The sequence below is a fragment of the Sceloporus occidentalis genome, unplaced genomic scaffold, assembly GCF_023333645.1.
Source record: "Sceloporus occidentalis isolate IW3139 unplaced genomic scaffold, rSceOcc1.0.p SCAF_1, whole genome shotgun sequence".
Lineage (NCBI taxonomy): Eukaryota > Metazoa > Chordata > Lepidosauria > Squamata > Phrynosomatidae > Sceloporus > Sceloporus occidentalis.
The window spans coordinates 75,602,088-75,615,463 of record NW_028316981.1 but is presented as its reverse complement, the minus strand read 5'-3'; the positions used below and the strand labels follow the sequence as shown (position 1 = coordinate 75,615,463).

The 13,376-nt window shown below is 39.2% G+C and overlaps 1 protein-coding gene across 2 annotated transcripts in view; it reads left to right on the top strand.

Moving 5' to 3' along the window:
- Positions 1 to 13,376, top strand: part of BSN (bassoon presynaptic cytomatrix protein) — a 274,395-nt gene that overhangs the window by 185,859 nt on the left and 75,160 nt on the right. The window lies entirely within an intron of this gene.

The window sequence follows — 13,376 nt, the reverse complement described above, 5'->3', positions numbered from 1 at the left end:
CATACTGCAGAAATAATCTAGTGTGAGATCATTTTAACTGCCCTGGCTAAGTGCTAGGAAATGCTGGATTACTTCTGCAGTGTGTTTTGGACCATTGTCTCATGGCAAGAGCTTTTCTAAAATGCCACTTTAAAATAGATAATGCTGCTCAGGGCTGGCTGTACTATTAAGCAGAGTGAGATGATTCAAACAACAATGCCTCACCCCTTTTCTGGAATCCCTTAAACTAACCTGATGCCCACAGATACGGTGGAGAAAGTGCTGGCAAGTTTCTTTAAGAGAAAGCAAGCAGTCAATTCTGTAGAGAAAATAGGAATTTTCTCTGTAATGTAGTCAGGACAAGGATCTTCTTTCATTTAGACACGATCAATACTAGCATATTTCATAGAATTGTAGAGTTGGAAGAGACCACAAGGGCCATCCAGTCCAACCCGCTGCCATGCAAGAACTATCAATCAAAGCATCCTCGACAGAAGGCCATTTGTGGATTTAAACTTGTCAGAATCTTGGTGAAAGAGCAAATGACAATCGGATCATGTTTTGTTTCTTTCTTTCCTTTCAATGAATCATACAAAACAGGAATTGCCATAGGATGCAGTGCTTTTTCCCCAGTGTGAAGTCGAAGGCTTTCATGGCCGGCATCCATGGTTTTTTGTGGGTTTTTCGGGCTATGTGGCCATGTTCTAGAAGAGTTTCTTCCTGACGTTTTGCCAGCATCTGTGGTTCGCTTCTTCAGAGAATGCTTGCCTGGAAAGGACTTGGGTATCTATACTGTGTGGCCTGGAAAGGCAGGAGTGATTTGCATGTGGATTGTTATGTTGCTAATGGCAGGCCTCAGGGTGGGAGGGTCTGCAAAAGGGGATTAGTGTCTGCTTGATAGTGTTCACTGTCTGCTGGGGGATTTCTCATTTGCATTAGACATTTATACATTGAACAAACTCAAAATATATGACACATCAAAAAATCACGATAGAAAAAACAAAATAATAATAATAATAATAATAATAATAATAATAATTTGTATACCGCCCTATGGCAAACCAATCCGGGTGGTTGACAACAGTAAAATATAAAATATAACAATTAAAAACACTTTATCCCTCCCCCCCTTAAGACAGTATTAAACAGTATAACATATTAAAAACACAATATCAAAGCATAAAAGCAACAATTAAAAACTAAAAACCCTGATATCCCTCCATCGGACAACATTAAAAACCAACATAAAATGACTTCCTATCCCTTATTTTGAATATCTTTTCTTAGTTTCCTTCCTTCTTTATGACTTTCCATAGTATAAAACCTCTTAATTGATTATTTTTGTGATCATCTGATGATTAATACTTTCAACAGAGATTATCTGTCTCTTCTCACCACTTCTTCATACATATTTATATACAAATCCTTTACTGCTTATTTTATGTTAATTATTTACAATTGTCTAATTTGATCACACTCTATAGATTGTTGATTGTTGCCAATTAATCTGTCTTATACCTTTTCCCTTTCTGTTAATGTAATTTTCATTGATAAATCATGATAATTTTCTCACGTCATTTTTAAACCAAGATAACTTTCTAGTGGAATCCTCTCCTCTAAAAATCTCTTACTGTTACCATCTCTCAGTAAATAAGTAAGCCTATCAGAGATCATTATGTCATACAATTTAACCTTCCATTCGTCTAGAATTGGCTTTTCCTTGCTTTTCCTTTTTTTTTTTTTTTTGCAAATATCATTCTAGCTGCGACAATCATGTAAAATATTATTTTGCCATATTTTTTCCAAGTTTATATCGTCTATTATGTTCAATAAATAAAGAGTCGATTCTATTTTTATTTTTAAAACTAATATTTTTTCTAACTCTGTACTGATCCATTTTCCAAAAAGATTTTGCTCTCTCACACTCCCACCAGATATGGAAAAAGGATCCCAGTTTAGATGAACAATGCCAGCATTCTTTGTTTGTGTTTCTGTAGATTTTTGAAAATTTTTCAGGTGATAAATACCATCTGTATTGTAATTTATAATAGTTTTCCTTTATATCATAATTAAGCATATATTTTAATCTCAATTTCCAATTTTTTCCCATTGTTCTAACATTATAGGCTTCTTTACATCTTGACCCCAATTGATCATAAATTGTTTTATAGTTTCTTCTTGTTTTATAGTTTCTTCTTCCATTACATATTTTAGTAACAGTTTATAGAGTTTTGAGATTAAGTGTTTCTTGCTTCATTAATTTGCTAAATTCTGTTTCTTCTTTTTCAATTTGTTTTGTTTTCCTGACCATTTTAAATATTTCATATATTTGTCGATGAAGCTACCAATTGCATTTGTATCCCTGATCAACTAATTCTTCCATTCATTTCATTCTAATCAATCCTTTTTCCAATATTAGGAGTTCTTCATATGTTATCCAGTCATTTTCTTTCATTCTTTCCCTTTGAAAAAATGTCTCATTTATTGATGTCCATTCTGGTATCTTTCCCGCCAGATATATTCTGTATTTTTGCCAAATTCATAAGAGAGATTTCCTCAAATAATGATTTTGGAATTCTTTGTTTTCTTTAACTTTATCCATTCTTTGATAGCTTCCAAACCACATGCATGATAATATAATTTGAAGTTAGGTACTGCTAACCCTCCATTTTTCTTTTTGTCTTGTAAAAATTTTAATTTAATTCTAGGTTTCTTTTTATTCCATATGAAAGCACTAATTTCTTTTCCCCAAATCTTGAAAGGTTTATCATTTGTAATAATTTGTAATGCTTGAAATAAGATTAGCAATTTAGGGGTGACACTCATTTTGATGGTTGAAATTCTACCAAGCCAAGACAAATTTAAATTATTCCTTTTTTTTAGTCTCTCTTTATCTCTTGCCATGTTTTTTTCATAATTTTTTTTGTGAAGATCTGAATTTTGGTTTGTGATCTGTACACCCAAATATCTAACTTTGTCCTTTATATCATATCCCAATATTTCTACCAATTTCTCTTTATCTTTCTTGCCCAGATTTAATGTTATTATTTTGGTTTTATCTTCGTTGATTTTTAATCCTGAATAATTGCCATACTCTTTGATTTTTTCGTTAAATAATTTTATGCATTCAAATGGGTTGGCTAGCATAACGACCATATCATCAGCATATGCTTTCACTTTGTATTCAAAAATTTTAATTTTTATTCCAGTAATCAATTTTTCTTCTCAGATTTTATTGTTGAGAAATTCCATAGCAGTTATGAACAAAAGTGGTGACAGTGGACACCTCTGTCTTGTCCCCTTCTGAGTTGTGTCCTTCAGTCCAGTTCTTTGGCATTTCCTGCTGTGATTGACTCCCCCGGGTCACTTTTTTATAAGAACCATATCAACTTTTAATTTCCCTAACTGCTAATTCACATTGTTCAATTTGTTCAGCTGAAAACACCAGTTCATGCTTGCTCCCTTCCCCCTGTCCCCCCCCCCCCCCCCCCCGCTTTGGAAATAATAGTTTAACATACATGCAGTCAGCACACCTACTTGTTAATTTTCATTTGATCTTTACTTCTTTGAAGAAGTTACAAATCTTCAAAGTTCTTCTGGAATGAAAAATGAATTGTCCTGAAAGCAATTCAATTTCTGGGGACTTCTGGGGAATATCTGGGCCCATAACATGTAGCAAAGTAAGCTTTGTGTGATTGCACTTGAGACATAAAGTTCCTGGGTAATTTAAGTGGAATTTTTATTTCTTAACACCAGACATTTTTTGTTTAAAACATTTCTTGATTGCTTCATTCTGTTACTTTTCTAGTATCAACATTCTATGTCCTTACCATCTTTCCAACTCCTGTTATGTTAATTAAACCTTTAGTAATGTCTTGACTACAGAACAGTAGCTCTTGACTAGTGTGTGTTGTTTATTCCACCAAAATCTCAATGGTTTTGACTAAGGGCTGGGTTGCACGGTCATTCTTCACAAGTGAAGTTTCCCCTAGTACTTGTCCTGTGTTGTGTGATTGTATGGAGAAAATACCATATAACTATTTTGTAAGGATGTGTTGTTCCTGCAATTGTTTCTTACAGTTACATCGCATACAGTTATGGAAATGCATGCCAAAAAAAAAGAAGGAAAAAATATGTGTTTACCTACAGTTCATACAATATTTTCCCCAAGCAGTTGGTTTCCTAGGAATTGTTTGTATAGAGAAAAGGTGGTAGCAAATGTTAGCATGAACTTGTCCTAATTTCATAGTGATCTTGTTTAGTAAAATGAAGATTGGCTGAGCAGTTCATTAGACCTGCACATTATACATCACAGCTGGCTTGGCCTTTGGGGCATGGCATTGAAAACAGCTTCTGCATTAGGAAGAAACACTTTCTATGTAGTAGTTTTGCATTGTGAAAACAGGGACAGCAGTATTCACTTCAGAGACACTTAACTAGAACAGGATTTATTATTATTATTTTTTACAACAGCTACAGAAGGAGCTGAGAGTAGGTTGCATAACTGTTGCAGTCAGCACAGAAAACGGAGGGGGGGTGTTGTCCCTCTGCTGAGGGATACCAATATCTTCTGTGGGTGACAGGAAACAGGCATCTTAAACACCAAGTACCTGAAAATAGCAGTGTATATCTAAGGGCTGCCGCGCTGGTCTAAAATTCAGAATTGGTTCCAGTCAAGTAAACAATTAGCATTGTGTCTGCCATTTGCTCTTGGGGGGTGGAATGACTGAAGCAGGATGGGTCAGGAGGCCTTTCCACACACTCCCTGAAACCATGCCACAAGTGCAATCTAGCCCAAGAATAAACAGGACATCTGTGGCAGAGGACAACAACTTGACCTCATCCACAGTGAACTCCAGTGACTCAGCTATATGTTCATACCCATATGGGAAACCTCAGCAGAAAAAAAAGATAGGCCATGACATTCGTAAGAAACTAAATGTCACATCACTTTCTTAGAAGTGTATTCAATATGTGACAAGCAATTACATTTTCTTTTATGGTCTCAAATAATTGCATTGCAGCCTGTTGTGTGGGAGAAATCTGATTCTGAAGCAAGCTGATGAGAATGAATTCTAAAATAAAGGAGACAAATGCAATCATTAAGATATAATAGGCTGTATTTGCCCTCTAATTAGACTTTCTTTTGGATTATGCAGTAATTAAATATAGCACTGCTGAAAGCGATTTTATGACCAGCAAAATCAGCATCCTTCTTAAGATGTTTATGTGATGAAGAGCCAGCAGTGTGCACTCCAGTGCCTGCTGTGTAATAGAGCTTTTTATGTTCATGAGTCAAATCTGACTATTCGTTTACTCAGACGCATATTTAAATTGGTTACCAGTGAATAGTTTAAAACACTTTTAATTTGCACTTTCTAGAGCTCCTGTGAATTCAGCTTATTCTTAGCAAATGCAGTGGACTTACTCTAAATTTGATTAACTCTGATGTGGTTGAGTGAATCAGCTGGGTTTTTTCAAGTTTAATTCATGGAATGTAACTATTGTTTTCATGCTACTGGGTTTATTTAAAGGTATTCAGTGGATGGGGTGAACCCCTCTTCCTGAAGGACAGAATATATCCCTCTTCCTGAAGGACAGTCAAGCTAACTTGCAGATAGATAAGAATTGCATTGCTATACCAAAGGTTCCTATAACTTTGTATTTTCTCTGTGTAGCCAGTCAGTAAGGCCAGTTTCCTGACTGCAGGGCCAAGTGGGGATTTGAACCCTGGTCTCCAGGGTTTTAGTCAAGTATCCAAGCTGGCTCTCTGCAGGAGAATTAATTATTTCAATTCATAGTACTAGGAACCTCTTTACCTTTCAGTATCAGATATTCTGTAGTCACTTATGTTATATATCTTGACTAGGGCTGCATCTACACTGCAGAATTAATGCAGTTCTGACACTGCTTTAACTGCAATGGCTCAGTGCTATGGAATTCTGGGATTTGTAGTTTTGTGAGATATTTAGCTTTCTCTGTCAGAGAGCTCTGGTGCCCCAACAAACCCCAGGATTCCATAGCACCAAGCATAGCAGTTAAGGTGGTATCAAACCACATTAAGTTTGCAGTGTGGCAGTAGCCTAGGGGCATATTTGTGCAGGCCAAGTGTACTGGTCTCCTCCCACCCTTACATCACCCTGTCTTCATGACGCAGAGCCAAAGGCCCAATTCAATTGTGGACTTTCTTCATATGGGAAGGGCAGTTCCATAGCAAATCCAGACCATCCCTGTGTTAAATTGAGTTTTAAAAACTCACCATTTGCTCCAGATCTTACAAGAAAGTCCAGACCAATCTGGAGTGACATTGGGCCTCAAGTCGCCGCCTCCATCCCACTGAGATCACAACAAGGCACCCAGCCATGTGATTGACACTGGGTGTTTCATTTCTGATCATGAAGGGAGAGACTCATGGCAGTGATGATGTGTGCCACAATAGGACACTGTGATAACAACCATCTGGCATTGTTCTGAAATGTGCAGGTAATGAAAGGAATTCAGTGCAGAATACTTAAAGAACAGCCCAGATTCTGGCCAGTGTAGAGCTACCCTAGGAGGGTAAGAAGAGATATTACCCCTGCCCCCACTTTCCAATGCAAGGAAGTATTTTCTCCTCTTTCTTGTGAGTTAATTCAGTTCAAATCTTATTAAAGTGTAGTTCTGCATAGTCTTTTGTAATTGTTTGGCCTACATTTTTAGAATACCTTTAAACCAGTATTTTTACCTGCTATGTTCTGCTTCCCTTCCTTACAAGCCAACTCTGTCTCATTCTGCCCTTGTGTACTGGGTGTGTTTTCTTTTCAAAATAATCAGAATAGATTTTCATTTGCACTTGCATATCACCTAATCTTATTTTGTGACTTTGATGGCACTTGTCCTCATGTATAATTTAAACCCTCCAAAATAAAAACTACTTAAAATAGGTAGTATGATTTTCCTCCTGGAGCCAATGTGCACCATTGGACTGGAGACTGCTTGCTATTTTATTTTCTTGCTATTGTCTTTCCAGCTCATATCCTAACATTAAAAGATGGGATTAGGAATGAGCTATCTAAATGTGGTATATCAATGATAAGTCTGACATAAAGTCGACAGGTAGCAGCAATGAGAGTTGTGGGCCTGTTATGTTTATGACTTTCCTCATCAACCCTTTGGATTGATGCATGGTATGGGATAATAATGCAACTTCTAAATTATTTCCCTCCTCAGATTTTGATTGATTTCATTGCTATTTTATTATTATTTTCTAAATTTATATTCTTTATAAATCCCCAGAAATGGGATTCACTGCAGTTTACAAATTATTAAAACCAGTACAGACTAAAAATATACAAAACATTAGTAAACACACATGCAAACATACACACAACCGTTTAAAATTGATAAAAGAATATTAAAACACAACAGAACAGTACAACATTCAAATCCATAATAATCAGTTCCTAAAATTCTGACAGAATGGCAAACTTTTCACTTGCTGAAAGGAGGAGAGCAAGGAACCATCCTAGCTTCCCTAAGGAGAGAGTTTCAAAGTCTGGAAGCAGCCACCAAGAAGGCCCTTGCCCTTGTTCCCACCAAACAATCCTGGGGAAGTAGTAGTACAGAAAAAAGGGCATCCCCAAAAGATTGTAGACCTCAATAAGGTTCATACAGGGAGACACAATCCTTGAAACAGCCTGTACTCTTTTGTGCCCATCAACTAGGCAGAGATATGCATGAGACACTGAGATGTTGGCTGCAAAATCTTGATTGATTGAACTATCCCTCTGTGGCTAATGATCAGTTAGGAAGTCAAAATGTGAAATAAGTTATTGCTGGGGAGGGGGCCCTGTCCTCATTCCTTGCCTGGCAAATGAAGAGATTCTGAAGAGAGACCAGTGGTGGGAGCCTTGCTGAACTGCCCTCATGCCAGGCAAACAGATGAAGTCAGCTTCTCAGCCACTACCAGGAGCTTCATTTTGTGGTGCATAATGATGGTATTGTGAGAGGCCAGCCTCATCTATCCTAGGGTCATCTTTGGGGCTCTTTCTCCCATGGGCAGTTAAGTATTCCCCATTCCAGTGCCACACCAGGAGGAAAAGGTTGGCGCCTAAATTATACTAACAATAACAGTGCCCATAAAACTGGACTTTCCTCAGAAATTATTCAGAACTGTTTTTATCTGGCACCAACGAGGAACACCTTTCAGTTGAAGGGGGGAGGCAGAGAGTTCTCATATAACTGACAGATTTGGTGCATCCTAAAATAATAAGACTTATAGAACAGTAAGTTATAGGAAAAATCGCTTTCAACTTAGCAGAAAGGGGAAAGGATTTTAAGTGGTGAAACATCAAAAGGCAACAAAATGTCAAGCCCTATCTTCCTGGACACTATGGTGGAGATAAAAATAGCCTTTTCAAGGCTGCTTCTGATCTATTAACACAGAGCTCTCATTTTGAGCCCTGCAGGCTTGCTACCACTTGTATCCCTAGTTGCAAGCTGCTCTTTCCCAGTAGGCCAAGCCAGAAAATGATAATTGTTGCTGTGTATTTCATTGGAGAAAGGTTGGCTTATTCATTTTTCTATGGTGTGCTCTAGTTGCTATTTTCAACCATTTTGTTACTGATGTAGCGCCTTCTGCCCAGTACTCAACATCTCATTTTTGTTGCTAAAGCATTTTTGTAGGGCATTTAGTCATGTACCTTATACCTCTCAAAACAATGTTACAAACAGTCATGATTCAACAGTGAGAGAGGCACAGTGGCTAGAGTATTAGTTTTGTTTGTCTGTTCTCAGTTTTGAGGCTGATCCGTTGATCTTGCATGGATCATGATCTCTCAGTCTTACCTACCTAGGGTTGCCATTAGTCCAGACCTCCAAACTGGGACAAATGTAGGACAAAATTTTCAAATGTAGGGCCTTTTTTTGGGGGTCCTGCATTTGAAAAAGAGCCTCGCTGAGGGGAGGATTCCTTCTCCGCCTGGGCTCTGTTCTCAGTAAGGACGGAGCCCAAGTGGAGAAGGAATCTGCCCCCAGGGAGGCTTTCTTTTCCCCTTGGGCTCCGTTTTTGCCAACGGAGCCCAGGGGGAAAAGAATCCTCACTGAGGGGAGGATTCCTTCTCCACTTGGGCTCTGTTCTCACCAAGGACAGAGCCCAGGCGGAGAAGGAATCCTCCCCTCAGGGAGACTTTTTTTCCCCCGCCTGGGTTCCGTTTTTGCCGGCGGAGCTTAGGCGGGGAAAGAAGTCTGGCCTCGGCAGGCGAGGCTTCTTTCCCTCCCTCGGCTCCAGCAGAGCCAAAGAGGGGAGGGAAGCCCCCCCCCCCCGCCAAAGGAGAGGCCTACAGAGGCCTCTCTCTCTTTCCCCCGCCATTGTTGTTGCAGACTTTGCAACAAAGCCCGGGGGCGGGGGAAATCCCGGGGGCGGGGCCAACCCGGGACGGGACTGTGCGGACCCGCCCAAAACCGGGAAAGTCCCGCCCACAGGCGGGATATGGCAAGCCTATATCTACCTCACTGACTTTTGTTGAGGTAAAAATGGTACTTTGAGTTTCTTGGTGGCAAGATGGGATATGAATGTAAACAAAGCTTGTGATTTCTGTAGGGGAACAAAGTGGAAGGAGCAGCTTCTATATTATGGGCACTTCTGGAAGGGCTGCAGTTTCCCTATGTGCTTTGGCCACTATGGGCCACTTGTTAGGGCTAGAGTTGCCAGGTAAAATAAGATGCAGGGCTCTTGTACCTTTAATAGTTGTGTAGGAGAGGATATTACAGCAGGGGTTGGTTGTCATGCAAGGAACACCTGCTGCAATTCCTTCCCTCTTCTCCACAACTGTGTTCCTTGTTTCACTGGGCAGCCCTAGTGAGACTGTACCTGTACAGTACAAGTTTTGTCCTTCTGTACTGTTCTCCAAGGTCACGTTCCCACTATGATTTAAAATGAATCACTGATCAGGTTATATAATAATAATAATAATAATAATAATAATAGGATTTATTTATATGCCGCCCAATCACTGGGAATCCGAGCGGTTTACAACAGAGGGGATAATAGACGGTTCCCTGCCCTCAGGCTTACAATGTAAAAGACACGACACAAAAGGAGAAGGGAATGGTGTGGGGGAGAGGGGATCAGGTACAGCATTCTTCTCTCCCTCTGAGGCCTGGACCAAAGCAGATGGACCGGAGGGAGGGCTCTTCTTCTTCCAGGCAGGCCTGGTGGAGCTAGCCTGCCTCCCTCCCCCTCAAGATGGTGGATGAAGGGAGGGCTTAAGAGTTGTTCCCATTTGAAACCAGTTCTAATCCTACTTTGATCAGTTTCTGTCATGATAAAGTGAGGCAAACGCAATGGTCTCCATTTTTCTTTTACATTTTTTGCGTGTGGCAAGGTCTAGAATGTCTTTGACAGCTACACAGAGTGAAGAATTGCATTTTGCCCACAGACCATAGAACTCCAACTCCTCTTGTAAAGTGAGGAGGGAGATTATGGACAGATAATCTGGTCCAGATTATATACAGTATGTAACCAGGCATCCTGTTGGTCTTAATTTAAATATAGGGTAAGCAGCAGTTTCCTGAGTTTTAGAGAAGTACATGAAACATGATTAAACTTCTCCCGCACATAAAATTCTCTGGGACACAGGATCCAAGTGATAGATCATATTGGCTTTGCTAATTTTATTTATTTATAGGTTTATTTCACGTCTATGCCACCTTTCTCCCAAAAAGGGACCCAAGGTGACTCACAAAATAAAACATTATTAAAATATCATGATAAAAGAAGAAGATGATGTTGGGTTTTTTCTTTTTCTTCTTTTTAATTAATAAAGATTATATACCAAAAAAAATTGTGATAAAAATTTAAAAAACAATTATAATCATTTAGTTAAAATAATATAATTTTTTTACAAAACATGCAAAAGCTAAAAACATAGCTTAAACACACACCCCATATAAAAACCATCTTGTCCTGATTATATGTTTAAAAGCCTGCTTAAATAAAAATGTTTTTGCTTGTTGGTGAAAGGCAAGGAGGGAGGAAGATCTTAGGGCCCAACCTATCTAAGGGATCACCTGCTTTCATACAATCCGCGCCGTACACTAAGGTCCTCTGGGAGGAATTTACCACAGCCCTTAAAGACCAGGTTGACGGCGACCTCCCAGAGGACATTTTCTGCAGCCACTCCCAATTTATGGAATGGCCTGCCTGGCGAGATCTGTCAAATTACCAATCTAGAGAGCTTTTAAAAAGGCATTAAGATGGATCTCTTCCGGCAGGCCTTCCCGGAATAAAATACTCGGCCACGAATAAGACTTCCCATCTATCGAACTCTGTCCATGGTTATTATTTGGATTAATAGGATTTTAGCATGTTAGTTTTAATCTTATATCATTTAATCTTGTTTAAGGGGGGCACTATGTATATATGGATGTATTTTAGCTTGTTGTACACCACTTTGATTGCCTGGCAAAAAGCAAGATGGAAATAAAAATATTATTATTATTGTTATTGTTATTGTTAGGGCTTTAGCAGGTTCGTATGGAGACATGTTGTATCTCATATAGTACAATATGATCATCACCACCACCACCACCATCATTTCACTTATATTCCACCTTCCTCCCAAAACTGGGACTCAATGAGGCTTAAACAAACACAGGTAGACACACATATAAGATATAGGTAAAAACATAAAAACAAATATTGTTAAAATGCAATTAAAATGCAGTCTGTATCCCTTCCTTGAGGCTTTAACCAAGCCAGACATTTTGAGCTATATCTCTTTCGAGTTAAGATAGAAATGGGGATATAGATTAATTTAACAGCTGCCTGTAAGATGTGTAGTAAAACTCTGCAAAAAAAAAAATCAATACGAGGAGTTATTCGCCTGGGAGGTGTACATTTTACAGCTTTGCAGAGCATTAAAATATGTATTATGAATGTTAACTGATCTGTCAAATGTTTTGGGGTAGCCAAGCACCATCACTCATTACACTTCATATGAGGAATTTGTTCCATGACGGAAAGCCTTTGTAATATGGGAGTAATTATGTGTTTCCTCTGTGTGAAGTATGTGGTTACTGCTGTTCTACTGTATTTATGTATTGCTATGGGTGAACATTAAGCTTTACACATAAATATAACAAACCTTGTTCCCTGCCTCTATCTGCCTGGGGTCTGTATGAAATTATCAAACACATCGCCAGCAGGACCATGGCGTTCATTCATTAGCTGTATGAAACATTTAAAGTGCGCTAATTTTAATATATTGTGGCATGTATTCCTTATTCTAGTACCCAGTCCATATTGTCAGATTGTGGTTTTCTCATGGCATATTATTTTTCTCTGCAGCTGATGCAGCTTTATATAATCCCCCAACACATGCAATTGCTTGAGTTGTAGTTTGAAAAGAGGGGTGGGGAATTATTCCCTCCCAAATATTGTAGATGAGAACCCCCACAGTTGTGTACTATTGATTGTTGTTGTTATATTTATTTGTACCCCACTTCCCCCCCAAAATTGGGATTCAAAGTGGTTTACAGTGTAAAAACACAGTACAATTAAAAAACTACTAAAATGGAAATTATAATGGAATTAAACTCTTCCAATATTAAAACAGATCATTTGTTTAAAAATAGAATACAATTTAAAAAGATAAAAGCACTTAAAAACCATACACTTTAAAATAACACAACACCCCAGGACATTTTAAAAATACTTTCTGTTTTGAATGCCTGTCTGAACAGGATGGTTTTAGCCTGCTGGAGAAAAGATAACAAAGAGGTTGCTTTTATGGCCTCCCTGGGAAGAGGGTTCCAGAGTCTAGGGGCAGCCACCAAGAAGGCCCTCTCTCATGTCCCCACTAACTGTGCTTGTGATGGTGGTGGGACTGAGAGAAGGGCCTCTCCTGAGGATCTCAGAGCCCAGGCCGGTTCATACAGGGAAATACCTTCTGCTAAATAGCCTGGACCTGATCGTTGGGAGTTGAAGTCTAGAACACCTGGAGGGCCAAAGTTTTCCCACCCTTGCTGTATAGGATAGGAAGGGAGGAAGAATCATGCAGCCTTCCAGATCTTGATGGACTGCAAGTCCCAGTAGCCCTAACCATCATAGCCAAGGGTGACAAATGGTGAGAACTGCTGTCAGACAATGGGGTCAAGCAGACGGGGCAAAAGGAATGGTCAGAGGCCACTTCCACCTTGATCACTGTGGGACCACAGCAGCCAGATGCCGTGGTCCTGAGGCCGGCCACTGCTGTGGTCCCAAACAAGCTTTCAGCAGGACTGGTTTTTCTGCTCCTTTTGTGGCCAAGTCTTGGGCCAAGGTCTGCATAATTCCCACCCTGAGATAGGAATGCTTCTGCTCCTGACATTTGTAAGCTATTACCTCAAAGAGCCCACAAGCTTTGCATCCCTCGAAC